This window comes from Somniosus microcephalus, unplaced genomic scaffold, assembly GCF_052327205.1.
Source record: "Somniosus microcephalus isolate GS21.2 unplaced genomic scaffold, FLI_Smic_1.0 unresolved_chr4, whole genome shotgun sequence".
Taxonomy (NCBI): domain Eukaryota; kingdom Metazoa; phylum Chordata; class Chondrichthyes; order Squaliformes; family Somniosidae; genus Somniosus; species Somniosus microcephalus.
The window spans coordinates 52,562,286-52,579,777 of NW_028225182.1; the positions used below are offsets into that span (position 1 = coordinate 52,562,286).

The window sequence follows — 17,492 nt, forward strand, 5'->3', positions numbered from 1 at the left end:
TGTGGGTCAGATGATCTCTGAGCTTATCTGTTGCAATAAATCAGCCCTGCGTGCTGGGACAAGGAGTGCATTCAGTAAATTCAGATCTGTTGTGGGAGTTTTGACGCCACTTGTCCTCCGCTCTAGGTTTAGCGGAGATGTCTGGGGCAGATGAAATAACACCTGGCATTGCAGGTTTACACATTGTGTGGATGAAGGGGGGGTGGGTCGGGCTGACTGTTCTATATATACAAGCTGTGCTTTCGAACACCATCAGTCTGGCTGCAGTCACTGAACAGACCCAGCCATGAATCAAGTCCTCCTCTGTGGGCTCCTCACCGCGCTCCTCCTGGCTGCGTCCTGGGTGCAATCTGCAGGTAGGAAGCGGGTCTCAGCGGGGAATGGGGGCGGTAAATCATAGAAAATTACAGCACGGCATCCCCAGGGCAACGGAGGGGGGAACACTCCGGCAGCATGAGAGGGGACCTCATTGAAACTTATAAAATTCTAACAGGACTAGTCAGACTAGATGCAGGAAGGATGTTCCCGATGGCGGGGGAGTCCAGAACCAGGGGTCACAGTCTAAGGATAAGGGGTAAGCCATTTAGGACAGAGATGAGGAGGAATTTCTTCACCCAGAGAGTGGTGAACCTGTGGAATTCTCTACCACAGAAGGCGGTGGAGGCCAATTCATTAAATATATTCAAGAAGGAGTTAGATATATTTCTTAAGGCTAAAGGGATCAAGGGATATGGGGAGAAAGCAGGGACAGGGTACTGAATTTGGATGATCAGCCATGATCTTATTGAATGGCGGAGCAGGCTCGAGGGGCCGAATGGCCGACTCCTGCTCCTATCTTCTATGTTTCTATTCCCGTTGCTGCTGACTGTCCAGTCACGGAAGGTGGACATGTGGGGGTGAAGAGAGGGTCAGGCTGGACTGTGAATTCCCACTATCACGCCATTGAGCAGGCTGCCCCACACGGCTAGGGAATGGGCGGTTGAGGAAAGGAACCGGACGGAGAGACCGGCACCCACCGAGCCGTCTCCCAACAGTCGGGGAAACGGGAGAGTGTGGGCGTGTGGCGCCTGCAGTTATTCCACCAGGCGGTTTGCCACTACCTTACCGCGGTTCCTGCTTAATAGTCGCAGAGAGTGAGTGGGATTTAACTCTGTGTCTGTCTGCCCGGGAGAGACCCTCCTCCCTACCAGATCTCAGACTGGGAGGCTGCTTTGGGTGTTATTCCAGCGAGAGACGGTCCGTTGAGATTAACTGGTGTGATTTTAAAATTCTCACCCTTGGGTTCAAATCCCTCCGCGGCCCTCGCCCCCCTCCCTATCTCTGTAACCTCCTCCAGCCCTACAACCCTCCCTATCTCTGTAACCACCTCCAGCCCTACAACCCTCCCTATCTCTGTAACCTCCTCCAGCCCTACAACCCTCCCTATCTCTGTAACCTCCTCCAGCCCTACAACCCTCCCTATCTCTGTAACCTCCTCCAGCCCTACAACCCTCCCTATCTCTGTAACCCCCTCCAGCCCTACAACCCTCCCTATCTCTGTAACCTCCTCCAGCCCTACAACCCTCCCTATCTCTGTAACCTCCCCCAGCCCTACAACCCTCCCCATCTCTGTAACCCCCTCCAGCCCTACAACCCTCCCTATCTCTGTAACCTCCTCCAGCCCTACAACCCTTCCTATCTCTGTAACCTCCTCCAGCCCTACAACCCTCCCTATCTCTGTAACCTCCTCCAGCCCTACAACCCTCCCTATCTCTGTAACCACCTCCAGCCCTACAACCCTCCCTATCTCTGTAACCTCCTCCAGCCCGACAACCATCCCTATCTCTGTAACCTCCTCCAGCCCTACAACCCTCCCTATCTCTGTAACCTCCTCCAGCCCTACAACCCTCCCTATCTCTGTAACCACCTCCAGCCCTACAACCCTCCCTATCTCTGTAACCTCCTCCAGCCCGACAACCATCCCTATCTCTGTAACCTCCTCCAGCCCTACAACCCTCCCTATCTCTGTAACCTCCTCCAGCCCCTACAACCCTCCCTATCTCTGTAACCTCCTCCAGCCCTACAACCCTCCCTATCTCTGTAACCTCCCCCAGCCCTACAACCCTCCCTATCTCTGTAACCTCCTCCAGCCCTACAACCCTCCCTATCTCTGTAACCCCCTCCAGCCCTACAACCCTCCCTATCTCTGTAATCTCCTCCAGCCCTACAACCCTCCCTATCTCTGTAATCTCCTCCAGCCCTACAACCCTCCCTATCTCTGTAACCTCCTCCAGCCCTACAACCCTCCCTATCTCTGTAACCTCCTCCAGCCCTACAACCCTCCCTATCTCTGTAACCTCCCCCAGCCCTACAACCCTCCCTATCTCTGTAACCTCCTCCAGCCCTACAACCCTCCCTATCTCTGTAACCTCCTCCAGCCCTACAACCCTCCCTATCTCTGTAACCCCCTCCAGCCCTACAACCCTCCCTATCTCTGTAACCCCCTCCAGCCCCACAACCCTCCCTATCACTGTAACCTCCTCCAGCCCTACAACCCTCCCTATCTCTGTAACCCCCTCCAGCCCTACAAACCTCCCTATCTCTGTAACCTCCCCCAGCCCTACAACCCTCCCTATCTCTGTAACCTCCTCCAGCCCTACAACCCTCCCTATCTCTGTAACCTCCTCCAGCCCTACAACCCTCCCCATCTCTGTAACCCCCTCCAGCCCCACAACCCTCCCTATCTCTGTAACCTCCTCCAGCCCTACAACCCTCCCTATCTCTGTAACCCCCTCCAGCCCTACAACCCTCCCTACCTCTGTAACCCCCTCCAGCCCCACAACCCTCCCTATCTCTGTAACCTCCTCCAGCCCTACAACCCTCCCTATCTCTGTAACCTACCCCAGCCCTACAACCCTCCCTATCTCTGTAACCTCCTCCAGCCCTACAACCCTCCCTATCTCTGTAACCTCCTCCAGCCCTACAACCCTCCCTATCTCTGTAACCCCCTCCAGCCCAACAACCCTCCCTATCTCTGTAACCCCCTCCAGCCCCACAACCCTCCCTATCTCTGTAACCTCCTCCAGCCCTAAACCCTCCCTATCTCTGTAACCCCCTCCAGCCCTACAACCCTCCCTATCTCTGTAACCCCCTCCAGCCCCACAACCCTCCCTATCTCTGTAAACTCCTCCAGCCCTACAACCCTCCCTATCTCTGTAACCTCCTCCAGCCCCACAACCCTCCCTATCTCTGTAACCTCCTCCAGTCCCTACAACCCTCCCTATCTCTGAAACCTCCTCCAGCCCTACAACCCTCCCTATCTCTGTAACCTCCTCCAGCCCTACAACCCTCCCTATCTCTGTAACCTCCTCCAGCCCTACAACCCTCCCTATCTCTGTAACCTCCTCCAGCCCCACAACCCTCCCTATCTCTGTAACCTCCTCCAGCCCCACAACCCTCCCTATCTCTGTAATCTCCTCCAGCCCTTACAACCCTCCCTATCTCTGTAACCTCCTGCAGCCCCTGCAACCCTCCCTATCTCTGTAACCTCCTCCAGCCCCGACACCCCTCACTATCTCTGTAACCTCCTCCAGCCTTACAACCCTCCCTGTCTCTGTAACCTCCTCCAGCCCCTACACCCCTCCCTATCTCTGTAACCTCCTCCAGCCCCTACACCCCTCCCTATCTCTGTAATCTCCTCCAGCCCCTACAACCCTCCCTATCTCTGTAACCTGCTCCAGCCCTACAACCCTCCCTATCTCTGTAACCCCCTCCAGCCCTACACCCCTCCCTATCTCTGTAACCTCCTCCAGCCCCTACAACCCTCCCTATCTCTGTAACCTCCTCCAGCCCCTACAACCCTTCCTACCTCTGTAACCTCCTCCAGCCCCCTACAACCCTCCCTATCTCTGTAACCTCCTCCAGCCCCTACAACCCTCCCTATCTCTGTAACCTCCTCCAGCCCCTACAACCCTCCCTATCTCTGTAACCTCCTCCAGCCCCCTACAACCCTCCCTATCTCTGTAACCTCCTCCAGCCCCTACAACCCTCCCTATCTCTGTAACCTCCTCCAGCCCCTACAACCCTCCCTATCTCTGTAACCTCCTCCAGCCCCTACACCCCTCCCGATCTCTGTAACCTCCTCCAGCCCCTACAACCCTCCCTATCTCTGTAACCTCCTCCAGCCCTACAACCCTCCCTATCTCTGTAACCTCTTCCAGCACAACAACCCTCCCTATCTCTGTAAACTCCTCCAGCCCCTACAACCCTCTCTATCTCTGTAACCTCCTCCAGCCCCTACACCCCTCCCTATCTCTGTAACCTCCTCCAGCCCTACAACCCTCCCTATCTCTGTAACCTCCTCCAGCCCCGACACCGCTCACTATCTCTGTAACCTCCTCCAGCCTTACAACCCTCCCTGTCTCTGTAACCTCCTCCAGCCCCTACACCCCTCCCTATCTCTGCAACCTCCTCCAGCCCCTACACCCCTCCCTATCTCTGTAATCTCCTCCAGCCCCTACAACCCTCCCTATCTCTGTAACCTCCTGCAGCCCCTACAACCCTCCCTATCTCTGTAACCCCCTCCAGCCCTACACCCCTCCCTATCTCTGTAACCTCCTCCAGCCCCTACAACCCTCCCTATCTCTGTAACCTCCTCCAGCCCCTACAACCCTTCCTACCTCTGAAACCTCCTCCAGCCCCCTACAACCCTCCCTATCTCTGTAACCTCCTCCAGCCCCTACAACCCTCCCTATCTCTGTAACCTCCTCCAGCCCCTACAACCCTCCCTATCTCTGTAACCTCCTCCAGCCCCCGACAACCCTCCCTATCTCTGTAACCTCCTCCAGCCCTACATCCCTCCCTATCTCTGTAACTCCCTCCAGCCCTACACCCCTCCCTATCTCTGTAACCTCCTCCAGCCCCGACAACCCTCCCTATCTCTGTAACTTGCTCCAGCCCCTACAACCCTTCCTATCTCTGTAACCTCCTCCAGCCCTACACCCCTCCCTATCTCTGTAACCTCCTCCAGCCCAACAACCCTCCCTATCTCTGTAACCTCCTCCAGCCCCCTACAACCCTCCCTATCTCTGTAACCTCCTCCAGCCCTACAACCCTCCCTATCTCTGTAACCCCCTCCAGCCCTACAACCCTCCCTATCTCTGTAACCTCCTCCAGCCCTACACCCCTCCCTATCTCTGTAACCTCCTCCAGCCCCCTACAACCCTCCCTATCTCTGTAACCTCCTCCAGCCCTACAACCCTCCCTATCTCTGTAACCCCCTCCAGCCCTACAACCCCCCCATCTCTGTAACCTCCTCCAGCCATACATCCCTCCCTATCTCTGTAACCTCCTCCAGCCCCTACAACCCTCCCTATCTCTGTAACCTCCTCCAGCCCCTACACCCCTCCCTATCTCTGTAACCTCCTCCAGCCCCTACAACCCTCCCTATCTCTGTAACCTCCTCCAGCCCTACAACCCTCTCTATCTCTGTAACCTCCTCCAGCCCTACAACCCTCCCTATCTCTGTAAACTCCTCCAGCCCCTACAACCCTCTCTATCTCTGTAACCTCCTCCAGCCCCCGACAACCCTCCCTATCTCTGTAACCTCCTCCAGCCCTACAACCCTCCCTATCTCTGTAACCTCCTCCAGCCCCGACACCCCTCACTATCTCTGTAACCTCCTCCAGCCTTACAACCCTCCCTATCTCTGTAACCTCCTCCAGCCCCTACAACCCTCCCTATCTCTGTAACCTCCTCCAGCCCCTACACCCCTCCCTATCTCTGTAACCTCCTCCAGCCCCTACACCCCTCCCTATCTCTGTAATCTCCTCCAGCCCCTACAACCCTCCCTATCTCTGTAACCTCCTGCAGCCCCTACAACCCTCCCTGTCTCTGTAACCTCCTCCAGCCCCTACACCCCTCCCTATCTCTGTAACCTGCTCCAGCCCTACAACCCTCCCTATCTCTGTAACCCCCTCCAGCCCTACACCCCTCCCTATCTCTGTAACCTCCTCCAGCCACTACAACCCTCCCTATCTCTGTAACCTCCTCCAGCCCCTACACCCCTCCCTATCTCTGTAATCTCCTCCAGCCCCTACAACCCTCCCTATCTCTGTAACCTCCTGCAGCCCCTACAACCCTCCCTATCTCTGTAACCCCCTCCAGCCCTACACCCCTCCCTATCTCTGTAACCTCCTCCAGCCCCTACAACCCTCCCTATCTCTGTAACCTCCTCCAGCCCCACAACCCTCCCTATATCTGTAACCTCCTCCAGCCCCCTACAACCCTCCCTATCTCTGTAACCTCCTCCAGCCCCTACAACCCTCCCTATCTCTGTAACCTCCTCCAGCCCCTACAACCCTCCCTATCTCTGTAACCTCCTCCAGCCCTACAACCCTCCCTATCTGTCACCTCCTCCAGCCCTACAACCCTCCCTATCTCTGTAACTCCCTCCAGCCCTACACCCCTCCCTATCTCTGTAACCTCCTCCAGCCCCTACAACCCTCCCTATCTCTGTAACCTCCTCCAGCCCCCTACAACCCTCCCTATCTCTGTAACCTCCTCCAGCCCTACAACCCTCCCTATCTCTGTAACCCCCTCCAGCCCTACAACCCTCCCTATCTGTGTAACCTCCTCCAGCCCTACACCCCTCCCTATCTCTGTAACCTCCTCCAGCCCCCTACAACCCTCCCTATCTCTGTAACCTCCTCCAGCCCTACAACCCTCCCTATCTCTGTAACCCCCTCCAGCCCTACAACCCCCCCTATCTCTGTAACCTCCTCCAGCCCTACATCCCTCCCTATCTCTGTAACCTCCTCCAGCCCCTACAACCCTCCCTATCTCTGTAACCTCCTCCAGCCCCTACACCCCTCCCTATCTCTGTAACCTCCTCCATCCCCTACAACCCTCCCTATCTCTGTAACCTCCTCCAGCCCCTACAACCCTCCCTATCTCTGTAACCTCCTCCAGCCCTACAACCCTCTCTATCTCTGTAACCTCCTCCAGCCCCTACACCCCTCCCTATCTCTGTAACCTCCTCCAGCCCTACAACCCTCCCTATCTCTGTAACCTCCTCCAGCCCCGACACCGCTCACTATCTCTGTAACCTCCTCCAGCCTTACAACCCTCCCTGTCTCTGTAACCTCCTCCAGCCCCTACACCCCTCCCTATCTCTGTAACCTCCTCCAGCCCCTACACCCCTCCCTATCTCTGTAATCTCCTCCAGCCCCTACAACCCTCCCTATCTCTGTAACCTCCTGCAGCCCCTACAACCCTCCCTGTCTCTGTAACCTCCTCCAGCCCCTACACCCCTCCCTATCTCTGTAACCTGCTCCAGCCCTACAACCCTCCCTATCTCTGTAACCCCCTCCAGCCCTACACCCCTCCCTATCTCTGTAACCTCCTCCAGCCCCTACAACCCTCCCTATCTCTGTAACCTCCTCCAGCCCCTACAACCCTTCCTACCTCTGTAACCTCCTCCAGCCCCCTACAACCCTCCCTATCTCTGTAACCTCCTCCAGCCCCTACAACCCTCCCTATCTCTGTAACCTCCTCCAACCCCCACAACCCTCCCTATCTCTGTAACCTCCTCCAGCCCTACAACCCTCCCTATCTCTGTAACCCCCTCCAGCCCTACAGCCCCCCCTATCTCTGTAACCTCCTCCAGCCCTACATCCCTCCCTATCTCTGTAACCTCCTCCAGCCCCTACAACCCTCCCTATCTCTGTAAACTCCTCCAGCCCCTACAACCCTCTCTATCTCTGTAACCTCCTCCAGCCCCTACACCCCTCCCTATCTCTGTAACCTCCTCCAACCCCCACAACCCTCCCTATCTCTGTAACCTCCTCCAGCCCTACAACCCTCCCTATCTCTGTAACCTCCTCCAGCCCTACAACCCTCCCTATCTCTGTAACTCCCTCCAGCCCTACAACCCCCCCTATCTCTGTAACCTCCTCCAGCCCTACATCCCTCCCTATCTCTGTAACCTCCTCCAGCCCCTACAACCCTCCCTATCTCTGTAAACTCCTCCAGCCCCTACAACCCTCCCTATCTCTGTAACCTCCTCCAGCCCCTACACCCCTCCCTATCTCTGTAACCTCCTCCAGCCCCTACACCCCTCCCTATCTCTGTAACCTCCTCCAGCCCCACAACCCTCCCTATCTCTGTAACCTCCTCCAGCCCCTACAACCCTCTCTGTCTCTGTAACCTCCTCCAGCCCTACAACCCTCCCTATCTCTGTCACCTCCTCCAGCCCCTACAACCCTCTCTATCTCTGTAACCTCCTCCAGCCCCTACACCACTCCCTATCTCTGTAACCTCCTCCAGCCCCACAACCCTCCCTATCTCTGTAACCTCCTCCAGCCCCTACAACCCTCTCTGTCTCTGTAACCTCCTCCAGCCCTACAACCCTCCCTATCTCTGTCACCTCCTCCAGCCCTACAACCCTCCCTATCTCTGTAACCTCCTCCAGCCCTACAACCCTCCCTATCTCTGTAACCTCCTCCAGCCCTACAACCCTCCCTATCTCTGTAACCTCCTCCAGCCCTACAACCCTCCCTATCTCTGTAACCTCCTCCAGCCCCACAACCCTCCGAGATCTCTGCGCTCCTCCAATTCTGGCCTCTTGTCCATCCCCCCGATTTCCATCGCTCCACCATTGGCGGCCGTGCCTTCAGCTGCCTGGGCCCCGAGCTCTGGAATTCCCTCCCTAAACCTCTCCGCCTCTCTCTCCGCCTTTAAGACGCTCCTTAAAACCGACCTCTTTGACCAAGCTTTTGGTCACCTGCCCTAATATCTACTTATGTGGATCAGTGTCAAATTTTGACTGAAAATGCTCCTGTGCAGCGCCTTGGGATGTTTTACTGTGTTAAAGGCGCTGTGTAAATGCAAGTTGTTGTGAAATTCTGTACAATGAGCGTTGCACTGGATCCAAACCTTGAAATGACCGACACTCAGATTCAACCTGTTTACTCCGTGTGCCTTGCTCAGACCAGCAGGACCTGTTGGGGGTGCGGGGCGGGGTGTGGGGGAGGTAGCGACGGCCTGGACTCGGTCTCGTAACACCAACCCCGGGGTGGTTCTGGACAGGATGCTTGTGCAAACCATTCATAAATTGAAAAGAACGTTGGGGGCGTCCCCGGCCTCCGGCTCTGTGCCTCGCTGGGTTACTAGATGGGGTTTAGGGGAGACTGCAGGGTCCCACAGTCTGATCCCCTGTCTGTAGTCAGCTGATCTCAGCGGGGGCGGGGGCGGGGGCGGGGGCGGGGGGCAGGGGTGCCCCACTGCGACTGGGATCGGGAGGGGAACAGTCAACCGTGGTTCCTTGGTTTTTATTCATGCTGGGGATGTGGGCGTCGCTGGGAAGCCCAGCATTTACTGCTCGTCCCCAGTGGGTGAGAGGGTGGTTGGCCGCCCTCTTGAACCGCTGGGTAGCTGTTTTGATAAAGTTGAAGCCACTTCAGCGGGCAGTTAAGAGTCAACCGTGTCAGTGTGGGACTGGAGTCACGTGTCGGGCCAGAGGGGGAAGGTTTCCTTCCCTGAAGGAACATAATAAATAGGAGCAGGAATAGGCCCCTCGAGCCCGCTCCGCCCCTCGGCCCCGCTCCGCCACACGGCCCCTCGAGCCTGCTCCGCCCCTCGAGCCTGCTCCGCCCCTCGGCCCCTCGAGCCTGCTCCGCCCCTCGAGCCTGCTCCGCCCCTCGAGCCTGCTCTGCCCCTCGGCCCCTCGAGCCTGCTCCGCCCCTCGAGCCTGCTCTGCCCCTCGGCCCCTCGAGCCTGCTCCGCCCCTCGAGCCTGCTCCGCCCCTCGAACCTGCTCCGCCCCTCGGCCCCTCGAGCCTGCTCCGCCCCTCGGCCCCTTGAGCCTGCTCCGCCCCTCGAGCCTGCTCCGCCCCTCGGCCCCTTGAGCCTGCTCCGCCCCTCGAGCCTGCTCCGCCCCTCGGCCCCTCGAGCCTGCTCCGCCCCTCGGCCCCTCGAGCCTGCTCCGCCCCTCGGCCCCTTGAGCCTGCTCTGCCCCTCGAGCCTGCTCCGCCCCTCCGCCCCTCGAGCCTGCTCCGCCCCTCGGCCCCTCGAGCCTGCTCCGCCCCTCGAGCCTGCTCCGCCCCTCCGCCCCTCGAGCCTGCTCCGCCCCTCGAGCCTGCTCCGCCCCTCGGGCCTGCTCCGCCCCTCGGCCCCTCGAGCCTGCTCCGCCCCTCAGCCCCTCGAGCCTGCTCCGCCCCTCGGCCCCTCGAGCCTGCTCCGCCCCTCGGCCCCTCGAGCCTGCTCCGCCCCTCGAGCCTGCTCCGCCCCTCCGCCCCTCGAGCCTGCTCCGCCCCTTGGCCCCTCGAGCCTGTTCCGCCATTCAATAAGATCACGGCTGATCTTGGGCTCAAAGCCACTTCCCCACCTGCTCCTCATAACCCTTCACTCCCTTATCTTGCAAAAATCTGTCTATCTCCACCTTAAATGTATTTAATGACCCAGCCTCCACAGCTCTCTGGGGCAGAGAATTCCACAGATTTACGACCCTCTGAGAGAAGAAATTCCTCCTCATCTCAGTTCTAAAAGGGCGACCCTTTATTCTGAGACTGTGCCCCCGAGTTCTAGATTTCCCCACGAGGGGAAACATCCTCTCTGCATCTACCCTGTCGAGCCCCCTCAGTATCTTATGTTTCAATAAGATCACCTCTCATTCTCCTAAACGCCAGTGAACCAGTTGGGGTTTTACGACAATCTGACAGTTTCATTGGGACCAGCTTTTTATTAAATAGATTTTTATTTTTAAACCAAATACAAATTCTCAAACTACTGTGATGAGATTTGAATTTGCGATCGCGGAAGTCCAGGTCGACTGGCGTACTAATCCAGCAGCATCACCCCTACACGACCGTCTCCACACGCTCCTGCTCCTGATCACTGTCCAGCGACCTCACTGGACAGCGTGCGTGTGGATTTTGGGTGAAGGCCATCGTCAGCATTGGTTGTCAGGAAAAAGCTGCTGTTGTCTCAGATGTGAAGAATCTCCAGTGGGCGAGGGGCCAGAGGCTGCTGTGGAACCGGAGCCCAGAGGAGTCAGCACCTTCAGGAGAGGAGGGGGAAGGAGAAGGAGAATGAAGGGCTGCAGCTGAAACATTAACCGTTTCTCTCACACACTCTGCTTTCTCTCTCTCTGCCTTTCTCTCACTCTCTGTCTCACTCTCACTCTGTCTCACTCACTCTCTGCCTCTCTCACTCTCTGCCTCTCTCTCTCTGTCTCTCTCTCTCTCTCACTCTGTCTCTCTCTCTCTCACTTTCTCACTCTGTCTCTCTCACTCACTCTGCCTCTGTCTCTCTCTCTCCGCCGATGCTGTTACAGTTCCTAACATTTCCTGTTTCTGTTCACAGCTGATGAATGTTTGGTGCATTCTCTGTTGCAGGGAGTTCCAGGTTGGCTGCACAAGTTACAGGATTGCAAAAGGCAGAGACCATCTGTGACTGCAGGAGTGAGTATTCCTCCCACTGGCTCGCACCCAGTAACCGATCGCAGTAAGTGTTGAGGGGGTGGGCGAGGCGGAGGGACTCTGAGCTACACGGAGCAGGCTAGCGACTTAGCTGGTGCAACAGCTGGGGGGCGAGGATTACTCCTGGGATTGGGAGGGGTGGTGGGAGAAAATCAGCTGCTGATCGCCAAGTGACCCCTCCTGGAAAGCATGTGGTGGGGGGGGGGGTGGGGGGGATCGGAAAATTAAAATAGACAGGAACAGAAACGAGAGCTGCTGTGGGTAAAGGTTGGCCCGAGCACAAGGGCACAGTGTAAGTCGCGAGGTGGTCCCGCTGTCCATTCAGTTCCGCACTCGATAGTCCTGGGACTCCCTGCCCGGGTCTGGAACGTCTGCCTTGGTGAGACCACACCTGGAGTACTGTGTGCAGTTCTGGTCTCCTTACCTAAGGAAGGATATACTTGCCATAGAGGGAGTGCAACAAAGGTTCACCAGACTGGTTCCTGGGATGGCAGGACTGTCGTATGAGGAGAGATTGGGTCGACTAGGCCTGTATTCACTAGAGTTTAGAAGAATGAGAGGGGATCTCACTGAAACGTATAAAATTCTGACAGGGCTAGACAGACTGGATGCAGGGAGGATGTTTCCCCTGGCTGGGTGGTCGAGAACGAGGGGGTCACAGTCTCAGGATACGGGGTAGGACATTTAGGACTGAGATGAGGAGAAATTTCTTCACTCAGAGGGTGGTGAACCTGTGGAATTTTCTACCACAGAAGGCTGTGGAGGCCAAGTCACTGAATATATTTAAGAAGGAGATCGATAGATTTCTAGATACAAAAGGCATCAAGAGGTATGGGGAGAGAGCGGGAATATGGTATTGAGATAGAGGATCAGCCATGATCACATTGAATGGCGGGGCAGGCTCGAAGGACTGACTCCTGCTCCTATTTTTCTATGCCGTCTGTGTGTCGGTACATTGCCACCCTGACCCTTGATGTAGGAGCTTGGTGCCTGGGGCACACGCAGAACGAAACGAGCTTCCTTTCAACCTGAACCGCTTTGGAGAGACGGAGATCTGCGAACTGCACTTCAAACATGCCCCGGGGAATGGGGCGGGGACTGGGTCCTGCATTGCCTCACACTCTCTTTCTGTTTTACAGGACTGCCCAATGGTAAGGTGAGATGCAACAGAGAAACAGTTCGAGCAATCACCAGACCGAAAACCAAGAAATGTATTTGCAGAAAGAAAGGTACGAAGTGGCGATTGGCTTCGAGCGAGTGAGAATGAGAGAGAGCAAACAACCCCTAGCCTGTGAGAGAGGACAAGAGAAAGACTGAGAGAGAGAGACAGACAGAGAGAACGAGAGACAGAGAGAGACAGACTGAGAGAACGAGAGACAGAGACAGACTGAGAGAACGAGAGACAGACTGAGAGAACGAGAGATTGAGAGAACGAGAGAGAGAGAGACAGAGAGAGAGAGACAGAGAGAGAGAGAGACAGAGAGAGAGAGACAGAGAGAGAGAGACAGAGCGAGAGACAGAGCGAGAGACAGAGCGAGAGACAGAGCGAGAGAGACTGAGAGAACGAGAGAGCTAGAGAGATAGAGACAGAAAGATAGACAGAGAGACTGAGAGGGAGACTGAGAGAACGAGAGAGAGATAGACAGAGGGAGATACAGTAGAAAGAGACAGAGAGACAAACATACACACAGAGAGATAAAGAGATAGACAGAGTGAGAGACAGAGAGAGAGCGAGAACGAGACACAGAGAGAGAGACAGACAGAGACAGAGAGAGATAAAGACAGACAGATAGTGAGACAGAGAGACAGCAAGAACGAGACAGAGAGACAGAGAGAGATAGAGACAGACAGAGAGAGAGACAGAGAGAGAGAGAGAGAGAGATAGACAGACAGAGAGATAGACAGAGAGAGAGAGAGAGACAGAGAGAGAGAGACAGAGAGAGAGAGAGAGACAGAGAGAGAGAGAGAGAGAGACCATGGCCCCTGAGAGAGAACGAGCCCCGACCCTGTTCCGAGCACCGGTCCATGGGAATGGGTAAATCCCGGAAAGTGTGCGGTGAAATGTGTGAGGAGTGAGCGGGTCACTGGGTCAGACTGAATGACTGGGAAGATGTGCAGTAACGGGCCTGGACACAGTCTCCAGCAGGTTCTGCTGCTGCAATACCCAGCGGCCCATTCTTCACGGCTTCGACCCCCACGATTCTACAGGCTGGGTGAGCGGACTCCTGGTCAATTCCTGCCAGGTGCTCCGGGGCGGAAACACTCGGTGCGACTGAGCCAGTGCAGCCACTGTTGTTTCATTCCCAAATACAGCCGCCAATTGCGCACAGCAAGATCCCACAAAGAATGAGAACTCACCGTGCCTCTTCAAATAGTGGCGTGGGATCCTGAACACCCACCTCAGCCAGTGGAACAGGCAGACGGGGCCTCGGTTTAACATCGGTCACAAAGAAACACTGCCGCTGAATTGGATAAATACTTGCAGGGGAAACATTAGCAGGGCTAGGGGGAAAGAGCCGGGGAGTGCGACTAATTGGAGAGCTCGTTCAAAGAGCCGGCACAGGCACGATGGGCCGAATGGCCTCCTCCTGTGCTGCATCATTCCATGATGTAAAAAAAAGACAATTACCCAAATAAAAGACTTGCATTTCTCCAGCGCCTTTCACGACCACCAGACGTCCCAAAGCGCTTTACAGCCAATGAAGTACTTTTTGAAGTGTGGTCACTGTTGTAATGTAGGAAACGCAGCAGACAATTTGCGCACAGCAAGCTCCCACAAACAGCAATGAGATAATGACCAGATCATCTGTTTTTAGTGATGTTGGTTGAGGGATAAATATTGGCCCCAGGACACCAGGGAGAACTCCCCTGCTCTTCTTCAAAATAGTGGCCGTGGGATCTTTTACGTCCACCTGAGAGCAGATGGGGCTTCGGTTTAACGTCTCATCCAAAAGACGGCATCTCCGACAGTGCGGCGCTCCCTCAGTACTGCCCCTCCGACAGTGCGGCGCTCCCTCAGTACTGCCCCTCCGACAGTGCGGAGCTCCCTCAGTACTGCCCCTCCGACAGTGCGGAGCTCCCTCAGTACTGTCCCTCCGACAGTGCGGAGCTCCCTCAGTACTGCCCCTCCGACAGTGCGACGCTCCCTCAGTACTGCCCCTCCGACAGTGCGGCGCTCCCTCAGTACTGCCCCTCCGACAGTGCGGCGCTCCCTCAGTACTGCCCCTCCGACAGTGCGGCGCTCCCTCAGTACTGCCCCTCCGACAGTGCGGCGCTCCCTCAGTACTGGCCCTCCGACAGTGCGGCACTCCCTCAGTACTGCCCCTCCGACAGTGCGGCGCTCCCTCAGTACTGCCCCTCCGACAGTGCGGCGCTCCCTCAGTACTGCCCCTCCGACAGTGCGGCGCTCCCTCAGTACTGCCCCTCCGACAGTGCGGCGCTCCCTCAGTACTGCCCCTCCGACAGTGCGACGCTCCCTCAGTACTGCCCCTCCGACAGTGCGGCGCTCCCTCAGTACTGCCCCTCCGACAGTGCGGCGCTCCCTCAGTACTGCCCCTCCGACAGTGCGGCGCTCCCTCAGTGCTGCCCCTCCGACAGTGCGGCGCTCCCTCAGTACTGCCCCTCCGACAGTGCGGCGCTCCCTCAGTACTGCCCCTCCGACAGTGCGGCGCTCCCTCAGTGCTGCCCCTCCGACAGTGCGGCGCTCCCTCAGTACTGCCCCTCCGACAGTGCGGCGCTCCCTCAGTACTGCCCCTCCGACAGTGCGGCGCTCCCTCAGTACTGCCCCTCTGACAGTGCGGCGCTCCCTCAGTACTGCACTGCAGTGTCTGCCCAGATTTTTGTGCTGAAGTCTCTGGAGTGGCACTTGAACCCACAACCTCCTGATTTGAGGCGAGAGTGCGCGACCCAGTGAGCCACAGCTGACACTGTACACACAATAAAAATGAAGAATTTAAGTAACAGTAGAGAACTGTAGTGATTGTAACATTTTGAACTCTAATTGACAGGAAGGAGGTACCAGCTCATGAGGTGCCCATACTCTATGGGGAGCATACTGAGCTGAGAAAGACTCGATACTGCGGGATGATAATGATTGAAGCACCGATGAATCGCTCCTCGCTGCTGCAGTTTGCTTTAAGGGCGGGATTGTCCTGTGCAGTCTCCGCCTGACCATGTGACCTCGGTCCCCTCACCAGCAGCATCTTCTTCCAGCTTTCGCATTCCCTCTCCGAGTCGCATCTTAGCATCACAGCAGAGGCCACACTGCACTTTCTCCTTATTGATTGAAATAGTATTGAGAACCTCCCATCAAACACTCCCAGGGCAGGTACAGCACTGGTTAGATACAGAGTAAAGCTCCCTCTACACTGTCCCATCAAACACTCCCAGGGCAGGTACAGCACGGGTTAGATACAGAGTAAAGCTCCCTCTACACTGTCCCATCAAACACTCCCAGGGCAGGTACAGCACGGGTTAGATACAGAGTAAAGCTCCCTCTACACTGTCCCATCAAACACTCCCAGGGCAGGTACAGCACTGGTTAGATACAGAGTAAAGCTCCCTCTACACTGCCCCATCAAACACTCCCAGGGCAGGTACAGCACGGGTTAGATACAGAGTAAAGCTCCCTCTACACTGTCCCATCAAACACTCCCAGGGCAGGTACAGCACGGGTTAGATACAGAGTAAAGCTCCCTCTACACTGTCCCATCAAACACTCCCAGGGCAGGTACAGCACGGGTTAGATACAGAGTAAAGCTCCCTCTACACTGTCCAATCAAACACTCCCAGGGCAGGTACAGCACGGGTTAGATACAGAGTAAAGCTCCCTCTACACTGTCCCATCAAACACTCCCAGGGCAGGTACAGCACGGGTCAGATACAGAGTAAAGCTCCCTCTGCACTGTTGCATTTTTCCATTTCCCATATTATTTGAGCGACCCTACCATTAATTCCAAATGGAGCTGAAACCTGCTTCTCTTTGGACCTTTGCAGCCTGCAGATAGAGAAGACTTTGATCCAATCAGTCTGGGGCACACTGCATACCCAGCTACTGGAACCCTCTGTCCCACTGTGTAAATAAAATGAGTAATAAGTTGGTAGCACCAGACACGGAGAGTGATGTGACGATATCACCGTGACACCCTGCACACAGTATACAAACACGAGACACATTGCACAGCTGGCCAGTGGTGAGATATTGCTTCCTTTCTGCCAAACCTGTAACAGAGTGACAATAAAGCACTTTGCTTCGGACACTGGTGTGTGCTTCCGTTTGTCTGGGATTGTTTCTTCCCCCTCCCCCCCAGGCGAAGGACAAAGGCCCAGAGCGCGGGACGGAAAGAGGAATAGGAAACGAGGTAAATCGGGAGGTGACGCTAAGGTGACAGAGAGACCGGCTTTTCAAAGCCTATGGATCGTAGGAGGTAGGGAAGGGTGAAGGAGGCGAGGGGCTCCGCAGGCTGAGGTCCTCGGAAAGAGTGAGGCCGAGCAGGAGGCGAGGAGCCTTGACTTCAACACGGGGAGAAGGAAGAATGTTTAGGACGGGGGACTTGGAGCTTGAGAGGACAGTTGAGAAACCGTGGAAAGAAAGACTTGCATTTCTGTAGCGCCCTTCACCACCTCAGGACGCCCCAAAGCACTTTACAGCCAATCAAGTACTTTGTGAAGTGTAGTCACTGTTGTAATGTGGGAAACACGGCAGCCAATTTGCGCACAACAAGCTCCCACAAACAGCAATGTGATAATGACCAGATCATCTGTTTTAGTGATGTAGATTGAGGGATAAATATTGGCCCCAGGACACCGAGGAGAAATTCCCCTGCTCTTCTTCAAAATAATGTCCGTGGGATCTTTTACATCTACCTGAGAGCAGACGGGGCCTTGTTTTACGTCTCATCGTCAAGACGGCCCCTCTGACAGTGCAGCGCTCTCTCAGTACTGCCCCTCCGACAGTGCAGCACTCCCTCAGTACTGCCCCTCCGACAGCGCGGCGCTCCCTCAGTACTGCCCCTCCGACAGTGCGGCGCTCCCTCAG

General features: G+C 56.1%; 1 long non-coding RNA gene across 1 annotated transcript; it reads left to right on the top strand.

The window, feature by feature from the left end:
- The first annotated feature begins 224 nt into the window (after positions 1 to 224).
- Positions 225 to 15,877, top strand: LOC147091093 (uncharacterized). The gene is made up of 4 exons (XR_015075371.1): positions 225 to 356; positions 11,372 to 11,437; positions 12,595 to 12,684; positions 15,463 to 15,877. It is a non-coding gene; the product is annotated as an uncharacterized LOC147091093 (long non-coding RNA).
- Positions 15,878 to 17,492: the final 1,615 nt, after the last annotated feature.